At 45.5% G+C, this 7501-nt stretch overlaps 1 protein-coding gene across 1 annotated transcript in view; it reads left to right on the top strand.

Annotated features, from left to right (window-relative positions):
* The window catches only part of WDR27 (WD repeat domain 27), a 150294-nt gene continuing 142793 nt past the window's right edge, over positions 1-7501 (top strand). Inside the window, 1 exon segment of the mRNA XM_011999659.1 lies at positions 1-272. The gene's annotated coding sequence lies outside the window, so the exon portion shown is untranslated.

Consider the following 7501-nt stretch of genomic DNA (forward strand, 5'->3'; position numbering starts at 1 on the left):
GCTCGCGGCTCCGCTGAGGTCTCTATGAAAGGGGGCGATTTGAGGGTTCCGCCGTGACCGCTCCCAACGGCGGAGACGCGCGCTCTGGACCAGAGCCGTTGCCCGCTGTCTCGTCACCCCAAGCGGCCTCCTGACGCCGTGCTGGTGCGAGGGTCTCCAGGGGAATTCGGGGCACAAATCGGGCCCGAGCGTCCGGGCTGGTGTGGCACGAAGGCGCAGGATCGGCGCTTTGAGAACTGAGCGCCTGTGGAGTTCGGAGGAAAAGGGCGCAGGTGGTTATTTTAATTAAAGCAGCTATGTATAAAGCGAACTCAGACCTCTTTAAAAGATTCAGTAGTTTAGGAACGAACCAGGGCTGTGGAAATGCCCGTCATCCCGCACCACCCGTTGGTTCTGTGCTCCGAGGGCGGGAGCGTGGACTCTGAGGGCTCCTGAATTATGCCCCACTGGCCTTTCACCCTGCGTGGTAACTACCAGGCTAGGCTTTCCTAACTCGAGCCAAACAGCAAGTTTCTGGCTTGCTTAGTCACTAAAAGAAAAAAATTTCGATCTTTTCTAATCAGAAGGGAGTAATTTTCTCTTTCTAACAATCCTGGGCAGAAGGAAATGCCCAGGATTTTATCAGTGGTACTCCTTGAGTAGTAGAGAGTTCATCTTTTTATGTATTTCTAAATTTTCTACAATTTACACACACTGTACCAGTAAAGGGGTATTAAGTCTACAGCTTCCAGTTTATCTGGAATTACTGCGTTGTGTTTACTGACTTAACTTTAAGACAATGGTTTCTTTAACAGTCACTTGCCACTGCTTTTTCCTGAAGTGCTTACCTAGTCTTAGGTGCACTAGAATCTCACTAAAATAATAAATTTAGTTTATTTTCCCTGACTTGTTCTGTGCACATGCGTACACGGATATCGCTGGGGATATCCTATAACATTGATTATCCCCTAGGGTTGGCACAGCGGGGAGAGGAGGTGGAGATAGTCCAATTCCGTGTGTTGGCTGCTAATGCTTATTCTTTGCAATAATTTACTGTAGGGCTGCAGGATAAGTAAGCCTGTGGTCAGTTTTCCACATTATTACAGGTTATTGCAGTTGAACTGTTTGTCACTGCCTAAGGTGAGTCTTGAGCTTTTACCCTCCTGAGTTTGTTTCTGTGTTCCATCAGTCACTCAGCAACATCCTACAGTGTCACTGAAGCATCCTGCTTCATGGTACCCACATCAGTCAAGGTAGGCTGACAGAAGGGACCTCAGCTTCATGGAATAAATGTTTCTCTTGCTTACACAGCAGTCCAGCCTGGTGTCCTGGTCACCCTTTAGTGGGAGCAGCACAGGCCGCCAGGTGCCACCACCGTGGCCCCCTTCTTAGCCTTTGGAGCCCTCCGCCTCCAGCATGAAGGGTTGTGCATGGGCTATGACAGGACCAAGCCTGTGCATGCGTGGTGTGTTTTCCAGACCAGAAATTTTGGTGCACGGCTACCCTCGACTCCAGAGAGGCTGGAAATGTGGTCCTGCCATGTTCTTAGTGGCTCCAGGGAGGAAGCAGAAAGAGCTTGGGAAAACTGCCAGACCACAGACATAGAAAAATGAATATTTTAACAGAAAAATAACTTTCTATGGAAATGATATTAGGGGCCATCTGACCTCTGTTCAATGAGAGGATAGGTTGGGGTTCATTTAGCTGCCCTGGATTCATGTCCTGGACACAGACATGTATGTGTATGTGTGTGTGTGTGTGTGTGTCAGTGTGTCCCTGACTATGATTCTGCCTGCACCAGACACTCCTTCATCCCCGTCTGCACCACCCTGCCATGGAGCAGGAGAGGCAGGAGAGGTAGGCATTGAAGCCGAGTACACCGAGGCAGAGGTAGGCATTGAAGCCGAGAACACTGAGGAACGAGGAGAGGTAGGCATTGAAACCGAGAACACAGGAATGGGCAGAGGTAGACATTGAAGCTGAGAACACTGAGGCAGAAGTAGGCATTGAAACGGAGAACACTGAGGAGCGGAGGTGTTGGGCAGCTGGAGAGGTGGGACGTCAGCTCGTGCACACTGGGGCCAGACTGACCTAGAGGTTTTGAGCGCAGGCTAGTGCTTCCTCGTGAAGGTGGCTTATGTGTCCTGACGAGGCTTCTTCCCTCTTTGGCTTCACACCATTGTTTTCTGTGAACTCTTCACACTAGTGAGTCATGGTGTTATTTCTTTACTATGCACACATCAGGAAATGCAAGCACATTCATATTCTGTCTTTATTTTGGAAATAATTCCAGCGATGTCAGACGTTGGGTGTCAGGAGATCGTTTTTTGTTGTTTCTGCTTTTGTTTGTTTGTTTGTTTTTGAGACAGGGTCTCACTCTGTTGCCCAGGCTGGAGTGCAGTGGCACAATCTTGGCTCACCTCAACCTCTGCCTCCTGGGTTCAAATGATTCTCCCGTCTCAGCCTTCCAGGTAGCTGGGACTACAGACACGTGCCACCACGCCCGGCTAATTTTTGTATTTTTAGTAGAGATGGGACTTCACTACGTTGGCCAGGCTGGTCTTGAACTCCTGACCTTGTGATCCACCCGCTTCAGCCTCCCAAAGTGCTGGGAATACAGGCATAAGTCACTGTGCCCGGTGTCTGCTTTTGTTTTTAAGACATGAAGGGGTCCTGTGCTTCAGGCATGGAAGAGGTCTTCAGGTCTTCAGATTGCCTTTCTCCTATGAGCCTGGGCTCTCTGACCCCACACCTTTCACCAAACCCGTTTAGATCAGACAGCTTTTTATATGTGTGCATGTTTGGGTGCATGCGTGGGATTCTGTGTGTGCATGTGTGTATACAGGTGTGAGATTTTGTGTGTGTGTATGCATGTGTGTATGTGATCTCTTGATCTCTTGCTTCACAGCTGCCCATACCTTAACTTCTTCCTTGTAAGCTTCACTGCACCATTCTTCCCAAGATCTCCTAGCACCATCTCAACCGTTGGGTCACCCTAGACTCTTGCTGTCTATTGCTTGTTCTAGTCTTACTTCAGGGTTCAGTCCTGATAGGACACACACAGATCAGTGTGTAGACGTATGCTGGGTATTGTCATTTCATTTGTACAGTTTTCATTTTGTAGGCAGTTTTGTTCGTTTGTTAATACTGCAATGACAAACTAATGCAGATTTGGTGGTTTAAAACAGCACAAATGGATTATCTTACAGTTCTGGAGGTCACAAATCCAAAATGGGTTTCAAACTGTGCTAAAATCAGGGTGGCATTGGGGCTGGCTCCTTCCAGAGTCTTCAGGTGAAAACTCTTCTCCGTGCCTTTTCCAGCTTCTAGAGGCCACCACAGGCCTCAGCTCCTGGCTCCTTTTTCTGTCTTAAGAACGGTAACCACAGCAGGTTGAGTCCTTTTCATGGTGCATCGTCATCCCAGCTTTTCTCTCTCTAGCTTAGTTAAGGAAAGTATTTAAATTGAACATACCCAGATAATCCAGGATAATCTCTCTTCTGAAGCCCATCTGATTAGTAACCTTGAGTCCCTTGGCTGTGTAACCTAATGTTTGCAGAGGTTCTAGGGATGAGCATGTGGACATCTTAGGGAGAGTGTTACTCTGTCCCCAGTGTGCCCTGGGGTATTTAGACTCCTCACCATTCAGCTAATAGGTACTATTTTATGTAATTGGTGCAAAAGGACAATGCTAGGCACTCTGTAATCATTTAGAAATGAGAGAAACAAGATGACTTTTTGAGTGTTATCCTCTAAAATGGACACACTGGATTAGAGAAGAGATGTCTGTTTCTTCCACAATTACTCGAAAGAAATTTTGGTGCAATGCCTAGAGGAAGTTACAACTGATGTTTCAGCATTTGACATAATGTATCCAAAGCAGTATCTATGCTTCTCCCCTGCCGGAAGCTGTTCTCTCCCAGCTCAGAAAGTGAGGTATCTTGTCGTTCAGGCCAGAAAGCTAGGAGCCTCTCCTGATTCCTCAAATTCTTCTTCAGCAACCAACCCGTACTGGCTTCCATCAGTCCTAGCTCAGAAATAACGTGTGGTGTGCATTTGCTTAAACCCTGCTCTTAGGCTCCAGCACCAATGATCTTTTGAAAAATAGAAGTTTTAAATTTGTAAATATTTCGTTAAAGTTTTTGTTCATCCTTCTTGATATTTTTGTATATCTAAGCATTACTATTTTTGTTGTCTCAGCATCCACATCCTCTTGGCAAAAAAATCCTCTAGTCCCTGGATTTCCTCTGGACCACCACCCTTCTCCCTCTGCTGACCAGGACTCAGTAGAGAGGTCTGTGTCCCAGGCCTGACTTCTTGGCGTCATTTCATCCTTCTGATTACATGATTAATTCAAACATGGAAAGTGTCTCAGACAGGCCCAAACTCATGAGAAATGTTCAAGGATCTATGGAAAGAGATGCTTTCTTCCCCAGCACCCTGCAATGTGAGAGGCCACGCTCGGGCGCTGTTGGCCGTCTTTTGCCATCGCATAGGAACAGACAATGAGCAGCACCTAGACAGGTGGAGCTGAGGGTTGGGGAGACAAGGGGGCTGTCCTGACGGTGTTGATGAAGCTGCTGTAACCTTTTAATTACACATTAAACTCTTTCTTTCCATCAGATTAGGTCGAGCTTGCTTTCTGAGACACGAAGTAAACATTTTTCAATGTCATTTTTAAAAACATCTGCATTGTATTCCACTCAACGTAAGAACCGTTGCTACATTTCATATTATAATCAATGTTACGATGGATAGCCTTGAAGAAATAAATTTTGGAAAAGGTAGAATGATTTACTTGTTATAAATTTATAAAAGTAGAATTTTTGATTGCCAGATAAGTTTATGTCAATTCTCTTACCAGCAGTGTATGTGGAAATGTTTCTGTGTGTGTGCGTTCATGATTGATTTATTTGTTTATTTTTTTGGGACGGAGTTTCGCTCTTGTCGCCCAGGCTGGAGTGCAGTGGCGCAATTTCGACTCACTGCATCCTCAGCCTCCCAAGTTCAAGCGATGATTCTCCTGCCTCAGCCTCCCGAGTAGCTGGGATTACAGGTGCACGGCACCATGCCCGGCTAATTTTTGTATTTTTAGTAGAGAAGAGGTTTCACCATGTTGGTCAGGATGGTCTCAAAGTCCTGACCTTGTGATCCGCCCACCTCAGCCTCCCAAAGTGCTGGGATTACAGGTGTGAGCCACTGCGCCTGGCCTGACTGTGGCATTTAACAAGGCACAAATACATGTTAATTTTATTCTGTGGTGTAGTTTGAGTCCATTCTTTCTTTGTTGACTTTCTGTCTTGATGAGCTTTCTAGTGCTGTCGGTGGAATATTGAAATTCCCCGGTATTACTGTGTTGCTATGTCATTTCTTCGGTCTAGTCATAATTGTTTTATGAATCTGGGAGCTTCTGTGTTAAGTGTGTATGTATTTAGGATTGTGATATTTTTCTATTGACTAATCCTTTTATCATTATATAATGTCCCTCTTTGTCCTTTTTTTTTTTTAACTGTTGTTACTTTCAAGTCTATTTATGTTATTTTATGTAAGAATAGCTTCTCCTGCTTGCTTTTTGTTTCCATTTGTGTGGAATATCTTTTTCCTCTCCTTTACCTTAAGTTTATGTGAGTTCCTATGTGTTACATGAGTCTCTTGAAGACACCAGATACTTGATTGGTGTATTTTTATCCGTTCTGCCATTTTGTATCTTTTGAGTGGAGCACTGAGACCATTTACATTCAGCGTTAGTATTGAGATGTGGGATAGTGCTCTATTTATTATGCTAGTTCTTGCCTAAATATCCTTTTTTCGTTGTGTTATTGTTTACAGGGCCTGTGAGATTTATGTTTTAAGGAGGTTGTTTTGGTGTATTTCAAGGTTTTGTTTCACGATTTAGAACTTCTTTTACCACTTCTTGTAGTCCTAGCTTGGTAGTGGCAGATTCTCTCAGCATTTGTCTGTCTAAAAAGGACTTCATCTTTCCTTCGTTTGTGAAGCTTAGTTTTGCTGGGTACAGAATTCTTAGCTGACAATCATTTTGTTCAAGGGGGCTAAAGATATGACCCCAGTCCTTCTGGCTTGTAAATTTTCTGCTGAGAAGTCAGCTGTTAATCTGATAGGTTTTCGTTTATAGGTTACCTGATGCTTTTGTCTCACAGCTCTAAAGATTCTTTCATTCTTCCTGACTTTAAATAACCAGATGACTGTAGCTGGGTCATGATCCTTTGTGATGAATTTCTCAGGAGTTCTTTGAGAGAGTATCAGTTGCTGTGTTAGAAGGGGTATATACACTTTCCCTAAGTTGGTCCAGGGGAGGTATCCTGGTTTCTCAGGTGATGTGCAGGGCCATAGTGTTCCCAAGAGTTTATGTCTTTTGTGTTTGGCTACCAGGGTGGGTGGAGAAAAACCATCAGGTGGGGACAGGGTTAAGGGGGTCTGGGCTCAGACTCTCCCTGGGCAGGGCTTGCTGCAGCTGCTGCGGGAGATGTGGGAGTGGTTCTTGAGCCAATGGAGATATGTTCCAGAAGGGATTATGGCTGTGTCTGCTGCATCACATAGGTTGCCAGGGAAGTCGGGGAAAGCTGGTAGTGGAAGACCTCACCCAGCTCCCACGCAGTTTGTGAGGCTGGTCTTGCTCCCACAGTGCCCAGCTAACAGCGCCAGGTTTAGATGCAGACAGCCTGTGTGTGGGACTCAGTCCCAGCCCAGGGCATAGGCTTCCGCGCTGAGAAAGCAAGCATGGCTGGCTTTCAGGTCTTGCCCTCCCCGTCTGCCCACAATGTTGGCAGCTCCTGTGCTCATATCTGTAGCAGTTCCCTTTTACCCACTTCTGTTTCTGCTCAAGGAAGTTCGTGCCCAGTCTAGATTATCACAGAATTCAGTTGGAAGCTTCTTTCACCCTTTGACCTCTCCCTAATTCCGCTGGCTGTCTTTTCTGAGGGAGGACCTCTGTGAGAAACAGTCAGGGATGGCTTCCCTGGACTAGAGCTGGAGACTGGGAATGCCTACAAGGCTCTTCTCACTGCTGCTTCTACTTTATATTTCGCTTGGCTGCCTAAATATGCTTCAGCTCTAGGTAAGGTTACGTCCTTCTCCTGTAATATGGATTTTTAGATTCCCCAGTGGGGATGTGTGTTTGGAGGCAGTTTTTTTCCCCTCACATTTTGGGAGCTCACAGTTTTTTGCCTGTCTCATGGAATTTGCAGTGGCCTGCTGCTTCTTTCAAAGGATCTGTGAATTCTTTCAGTTTTTTTGGTACATTCCTGCAGTGGTTCTTGGAAGAGAACTTCACAGTATGAGTCTCCACATGCCTTTCAGTCCATCCTAGTGGGAGACGCACATTATCCTTGCCTCCTGTCTGCCATCTTCTTGCCTAACCGCTTTAAAGGGTTATTGTAAGAATGATATAATCTATGTACTCATATATACAAACCTGCTTATTAATGTCTACAAAAGTGGTCTGTAAATTGCAAATTGGCATGCAAATACTATTATTTGTAAAATGTGCTGCTGAATTCTATGG

The sequence above is a fragment of the Mandrillus leucophaeus genome, unplaced genomic scaffold, assembly GCF_000951045.1.
Source record: "Mandrillus leucophaeus isolate KB7577 unplaced genomic scaffold, Mleu.le_1.0 Scaffold6, whole genome shotgun sequence".
Lineage (NCBI taxonomy): Eukaryota > Metazoa > Chordata > Mammalia > Primates > Cercopithecidae > Mandrillus > Mandrillus leucophaeus.